The sequence below is a fragment of the Pteropus medius genome, unplaced genomic scaffold, assembly GCF_902729225.1.
Source record: "Pteropus medius unplaced genomic scaffold, Ma_sr-lr_union100, whole genome shotgun sequence".
NCBI classification, from domain to species: Eukaryota; Metazoa; Chordata; class Mammalia; order Chiroptera; family Pteropodidae; genus Pteropus; species Pteropus medius.
This window is the reverse complement of record NW_024354503.1, coordinates 14,652,909-14,670,084: the sequence shown is the minus strand read 5'-3', so window position 1 is coordinate 14,670,084 and position 17,176 is coordinate 14,652,909. Positions and strand designations below refer to the sequence as shown.

Sequence of the window (17,176 nt, the reverse complement as noted above, 5' to 3'; positions counted from 1 at the left end):
GCAGCGGGCTCTAGCCTCCGAAGGGGTCTGATCTCACAAGAGCCACACTCGAAAGGAACAGGACGACTGGGCCCGAGGAACAGAGGTGCAAGGCAGGGTGGGGCCCTTCTGAGGAGGAAAGTGCCGATAAAGAGGCATTCCTCTGAGTACTTGGCTTAGGACAGACTGCAGCTGCAGTCAGAGGTTTTAGTTCAGAGCCATGGGGCAGCTGGCTTTATTATGCGACTGCTGTATGCAAGGCCTACTGGGAGGTGCTTTGGGAGAGACCAAGAGAACCTATACTCAACAAGGCTGGGCAGAGTGGGGTGCTGAATACTGGGTGGGTGCGTAGAGCTCTGGGGGAGAAGGAAGGATTGAGCTTCACAATCAGGCAGAGACCCTGCTGGGACCAATTCCTGGGGTCAGGTTGAGGTCAGTAGGTCTGTGGCTACAGAGCTTTGGCCCTTGGGGGACCCCCAAAGGCCCTTCCACCATCTTACTTATGCCTTTCTCTCACCCCACCCCACCCCACTTACCTGGCAGCCTTGGCCCATGTTTCCTGGAGCTAATCTTCTCCCCCCAGCTCTGCCCCCTGCAAGGCTAAGCCCTCTCTCCTGCTCCTACCCAGCAACTCCTCACTAGCGCTGGGGTCCAGGGTAAGCAACATCCCCTAAAGCCCACAGGAAGACCCTCAAGAGTCACTTCCTGGCTCCTGCGCCCTCCATTCCCCACTTTGAAGCCCCTCCCAGTATCTCACAATGGGTGTTCTGGTCAAGGAAGGAAGAGTCCTGGAGGAGACGCTCTCTTCCATCTCCTGCCTCCACACTCGTGGTCATGCCCAAAACCCTTAGAGGAAGGCAATTTTGTCTCCCACCAGGCAGTGGGCTCCAGCTAGACCAAGCCCTTCCTGCTTCCCACCCAGCAAAGTGAAGTCAATTCACTTCTCTTTTCAGCCCTTCCCCGACTCCTGAGCAATGAGGAGCTGGGGGTCCTCCGAAGGGGTTTGATCTCACAAGAGCCACACTCAGCATATCTGGGCAGCCTGGAGTCCCTAGAGGTAATGACGGTGAGGAAAGTTTAGTGTTGACCAATGCTCAGGGAGCCCCAGTCTGAGGGGGAGACACAGCCCTGTTCTCTGGCAGCCCCTCGTCTAAACAGGGAGACACAGCCCCTGTCTCTACAGGGTTGGTCTGATTTGGCCTTGAACATCACAGTTCCACCCAGAGAGTGAAGACCAAGAGGCCACCGGGACCATCTCCTGCCTTAGGTCAGCATCCTTCCCATCCATATCAAAGAATAAGGGCAGGACAGTCATAGGACAGAAAAAGAACTTAGAGATCACTTGGCAGGCAGGTCCCTTCATTGTCACTTGTGGGCTCCCAGGCTCTCCCAGAATCCTGTTAAAAAGCATTGTTCTATATAGGAGTGGCCTTGCCTTGTTCTGTCAATCCCTTCTCTCACCCCAGAAACTGATAAGTGGAAGGCAGGCCCATGGGGTGAGGTGGTAGGGGAGGCCCGATAAGCTGACCTTCCTCTAGCTCTTGTTTTGGCTGAGGCAGGCCAGTGGGCTGCTTGGTCTGTGGACCCAGAGTGCAGAAGGGACCCTGTGGGGGAGGGGCTTCCAGGGAGGGCAGTGCATCAGAGCCCTTGCTGAGATCCTCCACTGCTGGGCCGTGGCCCCTCTCCAGCCCCTCGAGATACCCACATCCCTCTGCACCCCTCCCCAGGAGACAAGGGGCTCCCTTAAGTTTTCCCACAGCTTCCAACACCCACCAGGTTCCCTCAGGTCCTTGTTACCCTGCTATCTAGAAACCTGGCCCCCTAGCAATGGGAAAAAGAGAAGGAAGGGACTGTGTCCCTATGGGAAAGTAAGAAGCAGAAGCTGGCAAAGACCTCCCCCAAACTCGGTCCACTCACTCCTCAGTGGCAGTGTGATAGAAAGGCAAGAATCCAAGGAAGATTATATTCGATTGGAGGGAGTTTAACATCATCTGTGTATTAGATAATAGTAGAAATTTGTTTTGCTCAGTGTGAGAATGACAAGCTGGTTTATATAGAAAATTGGGTTTATTTTTTTTAGAGACACATTCCGAAGTAATTGAGGGTGACATATCATATGGACATAATGTCCATAATTTACTTTAAAATATTTCAGCACAAAAAGAGGAAACAAATCTGGCAAAATGTTCATTGTTCTATCTTGAAAATGGGTACTTGCAGGTTCATTGTCCTATTCTCTCTACTTGTCTGAATGTTTAAAGTTTTTCATAATAAGACATCAAAAGTAAAAAAAAAAAGAAAAGAAAACAAATGTGCTAACCTGGGTATGAATACCAACTCTACCATTTCCTTGCTGTGAGACCTTAGACAAGTCACTTAATCTCTCTGGGCCGCATTCCCTCTACATCTTCTCAATAAGATGTCGTGAGGATTAAACATGGTAACTAATGGTGAGCACCGGCACGGTGCCTCAGAAGTAGTAAGTGCTCAGTTAAAAATGGTCGTAAAATGAATGGAAAGGAGGCTTTGCGTGTACGGAGGGGGCTGTTTTCTCAAACTCTGAACCTCAGTTTCTCTGCCTTCAGTAACTATCATAGTTAAGGATATTACTGAAGTCAACTCCACACCCTCAGGCCCTACTCCATGTCAGGGTTTGTGCTGGATGTCAGGGAGGAGAGAGGGTCGGGGCTGCGGGGAGAGGCGGGCAGCAAGGATCCTCTTAACAGGACTAGTGGATATCAGTTCCTTATGAGGAACAAGGAACGCTGAAGTTAGTGGGTCCCCTCCCCATTTGGTACCCAGCCCAGGAATAGAGCGACCCTCCCCTTCAGTTACATTCATTCATCCAGCTCTGAGGACAGCCAGGACTGAGGTCGATCCCCTCCATAACCTCCACAGGGGAGCAGGTCAGGGATGAGTGAGAGCCACATCGCGAGGACAAGGGCAGTAGGGCATACAGCTAGTAACGGGAGAAGGCCGGCACTTTCCTATTTTGAGAGGCAGGAGGCAGCAGGTGGCTGGCTGATGCTGGGACATGTGAACCCTCATGTCAGGGGCCATGTGGCAAGCAGCAGGGCAGCCTGGCACTGCCAGACACGACCTAGGTCCCACATGAGCCCACCAGCCAAATGCACTTGGGGCCATGGGGAGAAGGAAGATCTGGTTTCTCCACCACAAGGGCATCCCCCCTTATACAGGCCAGAAGTAGGAAAAGGCCATTTGAACCTGCCAACCCCCTAATTCCATAGGGAAGCAGGCTTCAGGGACTCGAATATTCTGTGGAGTCCCGGTCTGAGTGGAGAGAGACAACTTTTGCACTCCAGGAGCTCCTGATCTGATGACAGGCACAGCCTCTGCCCTGAAGAAGAAGCCCCCGAGCTGAAGGAGGAGACGTAGCCCGGGCAAGGGAGGGATCCAGTGAGCAGGGAGGCCCAGTCTGAGGACCGAGGCTGACCACAGTGGGGATACAGGAGTTGGAGCGCTCCATTAGGCTGGTGGCAAACCACCACATTGCAGGTTCCTTCTGGAGCCAGGTTATTTTGGGGGTGGGCAGTTGGAGCAGGCAACTTTCCAGATTAAAATAGCCTTCCCTCCTGGGTGTCATTCCTGAGACGTGCTCAGCTCCCAGCTGAATGCTTGTCACACGGCTGTGTTCCTCCTGCCCCTCCCAGGCAGGCTGCAAAGGGCCAGGATGGCAGTCCCACCTAGGGGGTGAGAAAGCAGAGATGAGCCTTGTTTCCTAATCAGGGCACTGTGGAATGCAGCTCTGGCCTCCAGGGCCACCAAGAGCTGCCCACAATTTGCCCAACTCCTCCTTCCTCAAGGTGCTGCCAGCCCACTCCCTCAAGAAGCCTTCCCACACTGACTCCAGCTGTATGAAGCTGTCTGGCTCCACCTGCCTCCTCAGTGCTGTGGCCAATCAGTAATTTCCTGTGATCTGGGGCTCCCCCTCAGGTGGCTTCCTGGGATCAGTGCTACGTTCCCCTCTCAGAATGGGGCTCTCTGAGAGCAGGGCTGGGTCTCTTCACCACTCTGTTTCTGATACAATGGGAATGAAATTAACCCAGGACTCAAGAGCCCTGGGTTCTAGTGGTGACTCTGGTGTCACTTTGCTCCTGAAGCCAGTGGCTTGCCTGGCATGGCTTTTAAGAGCAGGGATGCTCTGGTCACAGATCCAGGTACAAACCGCAGCCAGGGCACTTCCAGGCTCCATTACCTTAGGCTACCTACTCACCCCCTGGCCCTCTTCAGGGTCATGAGGACAGCCGCAGTTCCTGCCCCAGGCGGGTGGCAGGGCTTAAATGAGATAATGTGCACAAGAGACTTGGCATAGAGTTCGGCAGAGGGTAGGAAAAAAGTATGCCAAAGAAAAGCCTAGTAGGCCAATTCTCAGGCCAGTTGTGGGTTGGGCAGAGCCCTAAGCTCCATGACCCCAGAGTCTGGGGCCACGACTGGCCCTGGAAGGCCACAGGGTGACCCAGCTCACTGGCCAGGCCAGGGATATGCTAAGATTCTGACCTGCAATTCTAGGAACAGGCACCGTTGAGCACTCAGTGGTAGCGCTCGTTCTCCCTTCCCCCTTTGCAACTCTCCGTCTGGTCTCTCTCCCCCATTATCCTCCCCTCGACCCCACCTTGTCCTGACCCATCACCCCCACTACGTGGAGGAATCCAGCTATTCTGCACATGTGACGTTTGACATGGCGTGACCTCTCCGAGCTGGGCAGGGGACTGGGGCCAGACCTAGACAACATAAATATGTCCCAGGAGTTTATATTGTGGGGCCAGGAGTACACACCAGTCAGCCGGCTGCTGCCCTGTTTATTCCCTGGGGGTTCATGTCCAGGGCGCCACTGAGGAGGAGGGCGGAGGCAGTCCTCAGGTGGCTGCAGCTGTGTGAATGTCAATGTACTAGGGACCCCAGGACAGCCTGTAGGCCTCCCAGGCCGTCCCTCCCGCCATATCCCAGCAACCCCACCCTTCTCCATGGACCATGCCATGGTGCCTGTGGGAGTCTGAGCACAGAGTGGCCTCCTTGAGCCTGCGGTTAGGGGTCCCCTCAGCCCTCCTCCTCTTTGTCCCCACTCTGCTCCAGGAACCCAGCTCAGACCTCAGTGCGTTTCTCAAGTGCAGCCAAGTGGGGCCTCGCTTGGGTCAATCATTGTTAATGCTGTCCCTAAAACTTCTCAACACTTTTTCACTCTCCTGGTCACTGCCCATCACTCAGCATCCTCTCTGCCTACTCAGGGAAGCATGCTCTGCCAGAACTGTCCATTGTCTATGTGGAAAGGCTGAGGCCCAAGGAGTATACCAGCCCCAAGGCCCACCGACAGCTGCCTGCATTCGACGTTGACAGAAATGAGTGGCCCTGCGCAGTGATCCACTGTACAGATGAAACCAAGGCTGGAGGTGTTTAAGTGATAACTTGCCCATGCTTGCTCAGCTGGTGAAGTCCAGATTCAAACTCAGCTCCAAACTCCCTGCATGGTCCTTCCCAGCCCACTGCCTACCCATCACCTAGAGAGTGCAGGCATCTTCTGGGAGCTGGCAGAGATCCACATAGCACTTGGAAAGGCTCAACCCTTCCTTTCCTCCCAAGATGTCTATACTGGAAAGTCAAGTGTATCCATTAATGTATTTGTTCTCATTGACAATGCAAAATCCTGTGTCAGAAATTGGCGGTAGGAAGGACTCATCATCATCACGATAGCTAATGTTTATTGAGCACTTGCTGTGTGCCTTCTTCTGTTTTAAGTGTTACATACACACACACACACACACACACACACACACAAAATATCTTAGGGAATCCTTACTATAATTCCGAGACTATAATTTATTCTATTATTTATCCAATTTACAGTTGAGAAGACTGACGCACAAAGAGACTTGTTCCCGATCACAGAGGTAGGAAGTGTCAGAGCCAGGATTGGGACCCAGACCACTATGCTATGTGTAGGAGATCTGGGTGGAGGCTGACTTTACAGACTAGTTTAAACAAGGTGGATGTGAACACACACATGCATACACATACACACATACACAGAAACCAGGGAGGGGACAGGCAAAGCTGAGCCACGGTGTACAGAAGTAACTGGAATAGTGCAGGGTAGATTGAGGAAGCATTGCAGGCAGAGATGGGTTGTGTGTCAGAGCTTAAAGGAAGTGAGAGCTATAGACCATTCTTAATGTGTGGGACCTGGAACAGGAGTAACCTCCAAAGGGCGGTTCGCATGACCGTGAACGTAGTAGGTGCTGAATAAGGTGCTGAATTCTTGGAATGACTGGTGATAACATGGTGGTTGCGATGGACGTATTTATGAGGAAAGCAGTGTGATGGTGCTGACGATGATGGGGTGATGTCTGTGATAGAGGAAGCGATGGTGGGAAGGAGATGGTGGTGTGACGGTGGAGGTGATCGTGAGGCGGTGGTGATGAAGATGGGTATTAGTGATAGAGGAAGGTACATAAATACCATCTACTTTACACTCCTGCACAGCCCTTTACAGTTTACACCAGCCATCACACATTCCTCATTCTCACAGCTACCTTCCGGTGAGCATTTTCATCCTCCTTTTATAAATGATGACAATGAGTCACAGACAGGCCACATTCTGCTTGCCCAAGGTCACAGGGCCAGGAAGCTGGCCCAGGCTCTCTGCCTTCAGGGCTTTTCCCCCCTTAGGGTGGGGTGCCAGGGCAGCATCAGGGTGCCATGGGTGGGCGCTGAGGCCATTCCGTACTCCCAACACAGCAGGCTCAGCCGTCCTCAGTTTGGGGAAGCAGGGAATATAGCAAGAGTGGATGACAGAGGAAGCAGTTCTAATCCCAGCCCCACCATAGACTCTCTGTGACCTTCTCTGGGTGGCAGCCAAGGCAGATGTCAGCTGCCAGGTGACAGCGGGCCTGCTGGGCAGAGCCAGTGAAGCTTGGCAGGAGCCCTGCGCACCAAGGGGATGAAGTCAGGGGTGAGAAATAATCCTGGAGTTAGAGGAAAGCTTGCGTTCGGGTGGCATTCCTGGAAAGTTCTGCTCTGATTGGCTTGAGATTGGGACTTCTGCACAAGACTTTCCAGTCAGGAGCAAGTTTATTAATAAACACTGTCCTGCCCCGAGCTCTCCCCCTGGGGAAAAGGAAGGCCTTCCTGGGGCTCCTGGCCCTTCACCCCAGGGGTCGTGAGTCTCATCCCGGGTCAGGGTAGACTGAGACCGAGCCCTTAGGTCTATGCAATGGATGCAAATGCCCTGCAGCCCTCGGGCTACACTTCCTCCCATCCTGTGGCCCCAGGGATCCCTCTGCTTCAGCCATAGACTCTGGAGACTGAGGAGAAATGGGGAACAGGGGTGGGTGGTGTGTGCATGAGTGCTTGTGGCTGCAAGCATGCCTGGGTGCCTGCATGCATGGTTGGGTATGCAGAGTTGAGTGCCTGAACAGGGTTATAAAAAGGGGTGGTAGTGGGCTCCTGGGGGCGTATGCATGCATAGATACATGCAGTTGGCCTGAAAGAATGTGAGCCTTGTCTCACCTGATGGTGAGCATGTTCTGTGTGTGCCCTTGTGAGCCCTGGGTGATGTGTGTGGGCATTAGCAGGCCCCCCTGAGTATGAGGCCTCAGGAACAGGTGACCTCCCTCCCAGGCGCTTCCCTCTGCAGCTCATTAGCACCTGAGTCCTAAATTTACTGCCTTGGCTCCCCCACCCGCTGGCTCTGACCTCGTTAGGCTTCTGCCCCCTGTTCCTAGGACAGTGGGATCGGAGGGAGGAATGACTCCCAGCACAGGATCCCTGGGGGAGGAGGGAAAGTCCTGGGGGCGGGGGAGAGGGGAGACTGGGCACAGAACTTAATATAGTCACAGGGCAAGCTGAGGAGCCGCAGCTCCTATTACACCTGCCACCTTGGCCCCATCATATGACCCAGCTCCGGATGCCGAGCGTGGGCAGAGTGAGAAGCACCTGGTCCTGGGAAGTGCTGGGGGCTGCTCTGGCATGGCTCAGTTGGGTGGTCCTGATTCCCAGTGGGCTGGGCCAGGAAGGGAGAAAAAGAATGGGGGCCTCCAGCACCGATCCCAGCACAATCGCCAAAGGGACAGGTCCCTCTGATCCATGCCCTCCCTCACGTCCTTTCTTCACCCCCCAAATTCATCGTCCCAAACTATGGCACATTTATGGGCAGAGCCCTGAGCTAAACGTAGGGGTGAGAGCCAGGGTGAGAAGGAGCAAGGCTGCCAGCTCAGCAGCACCTTCCCAGCCACTCCAGGAAATCAGTATGTGTGCAACGAAAATCAGGTTCAAGACAAGCTTCTCCCGCAAATCAACAGCTCAGAGCCTCAGTGAAATGGCAACACGGCCTTGTTCCTTCAAGGTGCTTAGTGCATGCCTGGCAGATTGCAAAAGCTGAATAAAAGGTAATTATTCTTCTTCAATATAGGCTTTTTGTGGAAGAAATCATAACATTTGGTCTTTAACTGAGTAAGTAGATTGCAGTAAGATCCTGTGCACCCCCCATTTCCACCCAGAGATGGGTTGTCTCCGTAGGGTGTGGCCTCCTTGACATTCCAAATTCTCCACAGGCAGCACCAGGCTCAATGTTTACAGTCAACAAATATCCTGGCAAGTCAGCCACACAAGGGGCCCCAGGCCTGAGGACATCAGTGCAGCACCAGGACAAGACAAGCCCTGCAGCCACCTACCCCAAAAGATGCTATCCAGTGGTTTCTAATCATTGACTTCCTGAGAACCCAGTTTTGTTTTTTTGGTTTTTTGGGGGGTTTTTTTGTTTTTTTTTTTTTACTTTTTATTGAGGTGTAAATTTTGTGTATCAAATTGCACAAATATTGTGAATCTGTGCATATGTATATGTTCATGGAACCGCTACCCACATCAAGGACAGAATATTCCAGCGCCCCAGAAGACTCCCACCAGCCCCTCCCAGTCAATCTCATCCCTCACAGGTAATCACCATTCTGACCTGTATCATCACAGATTGGCTTTGCCTGTTCTTGAACCACGTACAAATAAACTCCTAAAGAATGCACTCTTGGTGTCTGGCCCAGTTTGTTCAGCGTGAGTCTGTGGGGATCATCCATGCTGCTCCCACAGTACTAGCTCTTCCTCTTCTGTGGCTGAGTAGCCTTCCATTGAGTGGCTAAGCCACAATTTATTTGTCTATTCTGCGGTAGGTGGACATTTGAGTCATTTCCAGTTTTTAATTAATATGATCAGAGCAGCTATAGCATTCTTAGACATGTCTTTTGGTTCACATAAACATGGCAACCCATTCTCGAGAGCAAATTTTGAGGGGGATGTCTCGTTAAGAACTCCAGGGAGTAAAGGAGGTGTTAAAGATTACTGAGCTGCTCCCCTGGGCCCTGAGTTTTCTGGGTCTGGACCAGTCACAGGGGAAAGAGGACAGAGACAGAGCAACTCCCAAGAGAAACTCCCCCAACCTCATTACTGAGCCTAAAGCCAGCTGTGTGTGCATGTGTGTGTGTGTGTGTGTGTGTGCGCGTGCGTGTGTGTGTTTGTGTATGAGATTGTGTATTAATTTCCTGTGGCTGTCATAACAAGTTACCACAGACTTGGTGGCTTAAAACAACAGAAATGTATTCTCTCAAAGTTAAGGAGGCCAGAGTCTGGGGACTCCGCGGGAGAGTCTGTTCCGAACCTCTCCTAACTCCTGGTGGTTGCCGGCCATCCTTGGCCTTCCTTGACTTGTAGCTGCATCACTCTAATCTCTGCCTGCATCATCACATGGGCTTCTCTGTGTGTCTCTGTACCTCTGTGTCTACAAATCTCTCTCTCCCCAAATGACACCAGTCATTGGATTTAGCGCCCCTCCAAATTTGGTAAGATCCCATTTTAATTTGATTACATCTACAAGGACCCTATTTTCAACTTAGGTTACATTCCCAGGTACCGGGGGTTAGGATTTCAAATTATCTTTGTGGGGACACGATATAATCAACAATAGTGATTATGACTCTACATGTTTGTGTGTGGGTGTACTTGAGTGTGCATGTGTGTGAAACCGTGCATGTATATGAGTGTCTATGTGGGTGTATATAACTGTGAAGAAGGACTGAGTGTTATGTGAGTGTGTTCTTGTGAGGATGTGTCTACACTGGTCTCTGGTTGCGTTTATGTGGCCATGGGCACATTTATGAGTGTGTGTATGTGTCCCTGTGTCCATGGCTCAGACACCCTGCTAGATGGGCTGAGAAGGATGACAAGGCAGCATGGGGCCAGCAGGGTGAGCTGGAAGGTGAGCTGTAAGAAGCAAGGACAAGGGTGTTTGTTGAGCTAGGCACAGCCCGGTAGGCCAAGGCAATGGCTCCCTAGCAGCAGCGCTTGTTCCTGGGTCTTTTTCCAGGAACGTTCCTAGAAGGCCCCTCCACCCAAACTCCAGTCCCCTGCCCCCCATTTGCCTGGTGGGGAGACGCTGGCTGACTCATCCTCTCAGGGGCTGGAAGCCAGCACTCAGCTACCTGTGTGTCAGCCTTGTAAGGTGGGGCAAGTAATCTCCCAGGCCCCACCCCCCAGGCCGATCTGGTGTAGCACCCTATCACTTGCCATGCCTGGGTTGGGGCTGGACCCCAGGAAATGGAGAAAGACAGGGGTGGGCACCTGGCCAGGTAAGGCCCAGGATGGGGGCTGCCTATCTCCCCAGGGCAGCTCTTTTAGGCAAACCTACAACCCAGCAACAGGACACGGGGAGGATCTGCTCACTACTAGTGTCAGCTCAGGGTCTGCTCTCATTTAAACTTCATAGCGAAGTTTAAGTGGTGCACTCATCGTCGCCATTTGACAGATGATATCACTGAGGCCCTAAGGAGTTAAATGAATGATCTGCCTAAGATTACACACATTTGTAGGAAGGCTTTTATCCTCTCTGTAAATCTGTACCCTCCCCGCTCCTCCAGACTCAGACCAGGGCTGCTCCCACTGCAGCCCACGTGCCCACCGCACATATACCCTCGAAGTGCAGTCTTCCCTGGGCCCATGGTGAGGCAGGTGGGTGGGGGTGATGGCAGGTTTGGGGTCATCTCTCCTCTCACACCACTCTCCTGGGCTCCTCTGTTGTGTCCTGGTTTTGTTTTTGTTGTGACGGCGAGCTTATTGTCTCTCTGAGTGTGTTGGTGGGTTTGTGTGTACACGTTTGGAGGAGGGGTATCGGGGCACATGGGTGCACCTCCAGGTGGGTTCGCCCACCAGGGGCAAGGTATGAGGGCATACCCTGCATAAGCTGTATCTGTAAGCGTGCCTTGGCACAGGCATGTGATCCCCTGTAGGTGTTCATGAACAGCCTGCCCACTACTTGTTTAATTGTCGACAGAGTGGCTCCCCGTTTCTCCCCACTTACCAGATAACTGCCACCATTCTCATTTCACAGATTCCTGGGCCCCAGGTGAAAGCTGGGTGAAAACTTCCTATGACTGAGGAGAGACACCTGAGTCTCAAGCCCCGCCTGCTTGGGCTGCTGGTGTCCTTGAGCCAGCATCACCCCACCCAGGCAGCGGGAGTGTCCTTACCCAGATGGAATGGGATGACATGGAGAAGGAGAAGGGAGGAGGCTTCTCTCGCCCTCAGGAGCACCCAGCTCCCTAAATGGGAGGCTCATTAACTCCGAACTCAGTAGTTTGGGGTGGGGGGTGCAGCTTCAGGACTTGGCACTAACTACAAAGTGTGAGGGGCACCCCAGCACTCCTGCCAGCGGCTGGCTGGGAGAGGGGAGGAGGGGCTATGACGTTCAGTGGCCTCATGCAGGCAGAGGAAGTAGCTAATTACTGACCTGATGACTGGGTGGCCTGAGGAGTGGGGTGATGATGCCACTGGCTCATAGAATCAGGCACCCAGGCCCAAAGAGGAGGCCCTGCAGGGATGGGGTGGGCCAGGCCTGTGCTCTGCAGAGGCTGAGGTGGCTGTGGCCAAAGGAGCAGGAGGTGGGGGGACGTTGAGGCTGCAACTGACTGACCGTGGGAAAGGGCTCCTCCTAGGCTTCCCTCAGCTTCAAGGGAAAAGAGTTCAGAGGCCCTGAGGGGACGAGGGGATTTGGGAAGGGGTTACCGAGGGTGGAAGGGGAGGAGATGGTGACAGAAGCTTTTTTGCTTCCCCTCACCTAGATTTGCCCCACCTCCCATCTTCCTCACCCATGCCTTTGTTCCATCTTTAGCCCCTGGGGCACAGGGTGATGAGGAAGGAGGGACTAGATGGAGGGATTTTTTCACCAAAAGACCCCTGGGCACAAGCAGCCTACTAGGCCATACCCTGCTGCAAGCCAGAGCATCCAGAAGGGGTGATGTTTCTAGCAGCCCTTGAGGACAGGAAGAAAGGGTGCTTGAGGCAGAGAAACAGCCCAAGCAAAGGCTGGGCAGTGAAGTTTAGTAAGCCTGATGGAGGTCGGGGACTTGGCTGTCATGGGTTTGGGGAAAGAGGAGGTGAGCAGGGCCATTATGCCCAAAGGGCCGCACTGTCCCTTCCTGGCGGAAACAGAGAGTAACCAGACTTGGAGCTTCTCCTACATGTTGACCACAGGTTCTAGCTAGGCAGGCCTGGCCTCCACTGCCACAGCAAGGGCCAGGACCAGGTCGGGAGCTACATAGGATAGGGACACTACCCCTCCACACCCCGCAAGTACTCAGGTGTGTCATGTCAACTCTAGAGAACCTGCAACCCTGGGTCCTGAGGAACTGGACCCATCCATCTGTTGGTCAGGCCTCTGGGCCCCTAGCGCCCCCTGTAGGCAGGAAGCTACACAACGGGGGAGGGGCCTCCACCTGCCTAGGGGAGGAAAGGAGACAGACTTGCTCTCCCAGGACACTGATCCTGCCCCCAGGGAACCCCCAGTGTGGTGAAGGAGACCTAGACATTGACCTCCAGGCTCTAATCTGAAATTTAGCGCTTGTCCTCAGGAAGTCTGATGGAGGAGACATACACTGCCATCGGAGCTCCATTCGGAACCATGAAACACAGTATTCAGCTTCAGGACACTTAGTCTGAGGGTAGAAACACAGCCCAATTCAATTTTTCGGGAGCCCCCAATCTGTTGTAGACACGGAATTGACATTTCTGTGACTCTAAGGCTGCTAGAAAAAAAAAATACAAAAAGTCCAGTTAAATTTGATTTTCAGATAAATAGCTAATAATATTTCAGTATAAGTATATCCCATACAACTTGGGGCATGCTTATACTAAAAATTTATTTATTGTTTGTTTGAAATTCAAAGTGAACTGGGCGTCTTGTATTTTTGACAAATCTGACAACCCTAGATGTCTCCAATCTGAGGAAGGAGGAAGGAACCCCCAGACACGGAAATGCAAGGTAAACATCTAAGCATGTTCGTGCTGGTGCTCAGGAGAGCAGTGGTGGGGCGGGAGGGAAGTCCTGGGGCGCCGGCTCGCAGCAGTTTAAAATTCCTTCCAGGCCAGATCCCTAATCCCTCCGTGCACAATGGCCGCCTTCTCCCCCGCCGCCCGCGCCCACGCCCTCCCCCCGCGAGGCCGTGGCAGTGCCACCACGGGCCTCTTTAAGCCCCTTTGAAGCCGCAAGGGCCCCGCGCCGCGGGAGGCCCCGCCGCTATGCCAGCTATGCCAACTATGTCCCCGCCGCCGCCGGCCACCACCGCTCCCCCATTAATGCTGGCTAATCTGGCTAATAAATAAACTCCCCTCCCAGCCTCAGCCCCTGCTGGCTCCTCCCTGTTTCCCCACAAGTGATTTCAGGGCTCGGTTAGAACAAGTGTCCCGCACCCTTCTAATGTCTCTGACTTCTATTTTCGATCGCTGTCCTAGGTCTGCCGCCTGTCTCTGCCGAAATTCTGGGACATTGGGGGTTCTCTGCCTCGCGCGTTGCATCTGCATCTCTCTTTTTCAGTCCACCTGCGTGCAAGGAGCAAGCCAAAGGGCTGGGTGCAGGGAACCAGACTCCGAGCCTGGGGAAGATCTGCTGGGCAGGGGAGCGCCCCCTGGAGGCAGGAGCAGGCACGGGCCACGCCCCTCCTGGCCAAGCCCCCAGGCCCCGCCCGAGTGGGGTGCACCACGGGGAGTCCCGGGGCAGGTGACTTCCAGCCAGGGGAAGGCACCGGCACCTCCCACGGCAGAAGTCTCTTCTCCGAGGCTTCTGCCGCCCCCTGAGTCCCCACCCGGGCTTCCGAGAGTGACTCAGAGCCGATCTTGCATCGCTTCACCTCCTACAACACACCGGAGCGCGCGGAGAAATTACAGGATTGCCTGCGCACGGCTAATGCGCTCTAATTACCCACCGCCGCTCTCGTCCCAGCGCTCCGCGGCGCTGGGCCAACGCGCGGTAATTAGCTGCCCCTCCCCGGTCCCGGAACTATCTCCCGGCTCCAGGAGCGCTCGCATCGGCTTGCCTGTCGCCGCCTCCTGCTGCACTCTGGGACTGCCCCGTGGTCCTAGGAGACAGCTATGAGACCCCACCTGGGGTGGGCGGAGGAGAGATGCAGGACTTGGGGAGACAGGCCCGGCGGCCTGAAGATGTGGAAGCCGGCCGCTCTCCTCCCATAAGCCTACAGTTCTGAAAGGATCTGGGAGAGCGGGAAGAGGGCAGGAACCCACTTTATCGACAGGAACACTGAGGCCTATTGGAAAGTTAACTGTCAGGGGAAGGGGTGGGCACCAGGCAACAGTATTTCCATTTCGTATAAGAGGCACGGAAAGGCTCTCAGGGAAGGCCACCCAGCCAGAACTTCTGGATCAGCTCATTTAGCAGTGGCTTTATGAGAGCCCCACAGTCTCCTTCCCCTGGCAGGAGAATTACCTTCCCGCAAAAGAAAGATAATATCCTCCCATCACAGACCTGAAGCCCTACGCTACGGACCAGGGGAGCAGGTGAAGAATGGCTCAAGTCTCCCATCCCAGGAAGGGTGGGAGGAGGCCCTGAAGACACAGAAGCCAAGCCTAGTGGCCAGGACTAAGGGGGCGCAACTTGACTGTCAGCTTCTTTATCCGAACCAGTCTCAAACCTCTCCTCTCTCAGGAATTCTTTCCTGATTTCCAGGGGGTTGCAAACTTGCAGCCTTGGCCAAGTTTAATCTTTAGTGAGGTTTGGCCTGCAACGAATGTGTGGTTTTTATATTGAATGTGAGAGCCTACAGACAGTGCAGGCTCTCTGATTGCCCTCCTGGTTGGAAAGGTCAGTGAGGCCAGACTAGTCCCCAAAGGCATTTGGGTTTGAGACCCCTGATTTAGAACAGCCTGCTCAGCATGTGCCTTTATCCTTTTCCCCAAATGCTAGGACCTCAGACTGCTCCATTACCGCCCCTTTGGAACCTTTGCATGTTTCTTGGTAAGCATTGCAGGGTGAGTATTCCTGGAAGCCCCTCTTTAGGCTTCCCACATGTGGTGGCAATGATGGCTGCTGCACATGCTTCTGGATACCCCTCTGGTACCCACTTTTTTCATCTTGAGTTTCAATCTGCCCATTGGTATATCTTCTCCAGCAGGGACGACAGCTAGTTTTCTGCCATGAAACCCGAGGTTCTTTGAGGGCAAGATGCTAGAATTCTCCCTTCAGACAGATCTCACTGAGGGGTGGGGAAGTGGGGTGTGGGGGTAGTATCCTCCATCACAGGAAGCTCTGAGGGCAGGGCTGTGTCTTCCTCTCAGACTGGGGGCTCCCTGAAAGCACTAGAATTCTCCCCTCAGATGGAACCTTTGCACCCCACCCCATTCCTCTGGCTCTTCTTGGCTCCCAGGCATTCCTCCCAGGACACAGTTTGTCATGCTTTGATGAATGAAAACTACTAAGAATAACTCAGTCCTTGTAGTCTCTAAAGGACAGGGGTGTGGGGAGGAGGAAGGCTGGTGATTGTGGAGGAGTTAGGGGAGAATGAACACATCCATTCATTCAACAGCATTTTCCCAAGTGCCCAGCTAGACACTAGGGGAGACATAGTGAGTGCCACAGAGCCCCCTACTGTGCCATTTCTGCTGTTGCCAGTAGCAGGGTGTCCACAGGACCCCCAAGACAGAAATACCAATCCCCTTCTTCACAGCCTTCCCACCCCAGAAGTCGTCTCCTCAGGGTCACCCTGCTCCGTCTGTGGACACCAGCTCCCTCTGCTTGGAAGTAGATGCTTGGGGTAGGGGGGGGCTGATTCCAGTGTGACAGGGGCTGCAGTGGGGAGCGCCCGTGGAGCCCTTCTTCTTCTTGTGGAGAACTATCAGAGTGACTACGGTGGAATGTAGAAGTAGTCACAAACTGGCGGGAGGACATTTGGTCTTTAATTGAGGGAGGGTGTATGAGCGACCCAGAGGATGAATTTCTGTTCCCCCACTCTTCCTCCCTCATCCTGCCCCTTCCCGCTCCAAAACCTCAAGCCTCCAGTTAAGAACTCAGTAACCTTTCCAATGCAACTATTCTCTCAGGCACTTCACAGAGGAATGGAGGGAGAAGAGGCTGTGACCTTAACCCACTTCTCTAGATGGGGCCTTCCTGGCACTCTGCCCCCACCTGACACCTCCTGAGATGGGGACCTTTCGGCCTGGTCTTGGCAAAAACATCAACCTGTGAGCCAAGCTGGCCTGGTATGGTACCAGCTCTGCTACTGACCCCACTGTGACCTTGAAAAGCCATTTGCTCTCCTGGGCCTCAGTTTCCCCATATGTAAAATGAGTTTTGTCAAGTTTTCAACATTTTCAAACCTTTTTAAAAAATAATGGCTTCTTTTGTTTAAATAGTAATGTATGTGGAGTCTCCACTGGTAACACAGAAAAAGTTTGGGGTTCTACGGTCAAAATATGATAGGGGCCTAGAGCCCCAGTGTTAAGTCCATCGTGCATGCACACACACATACGCAGTCACGCACACAAACATACACACAGATCAGCTCCAGGGCACTCTGCAGAGCATACTTGTGTGCATCTCAACCCTGAAATCCCTCCTTGTGTAAACATTCTGGGACCCCGCCAGGAGTGAGAGCTCTAGAACTGGGGGTGCTGACAGCTCTGAGGATGAGGCAGTGATTGTGGGCTTCCCAGGTCTAGGGAGCAGGGCTGAGGGGTAATAGTGTGGTGGGCTTGAGCTAGTTGAGGGAGTCCTTTCAACACTGAGTAATGCTGCTGAGACTGGGCAGGAGCCTGGTCCAAAGTTAGGTCCATGAAAACCCTCACTGCCCACCCCTGTGAGTCTAGGAGGCTTACCTGGTGCTGGGCCCCTCAGCTAGGGGGCGAGGGGACAAGT

At 53.5% G+C, this 17,176-nt stretch overlaps 1 long non-coding RNA gene across 2 annotated transcripts; it reads left to right on the top strand.

Moving 5' to 3' along the window:
• The first annotated feature begins 13,668 nt into the window (after positions 1-13,668).
• Positions 13,669-16,643, top strand: LOC120596034 (uncharacterized). 2 transcript variants are annotated; one of them, XR_005651063.1, is made up of 3 exons: positions 13,669-14,278; positions 15,230-15,294; positions 16,363-16,643. It is a non-coding gene; the product is annotated as an uncharacterized LOC120596034 (long non-coding RNA). The 2 variants fall into 2 exon arrangements; XR_005651064.1 differs by having other exon boundaries at positions 13,671-14,278; positions 15,230-15,280.
• The last annotated feature ends 533 nt before the right edge of the window (positions 16,644-17,176 follow it).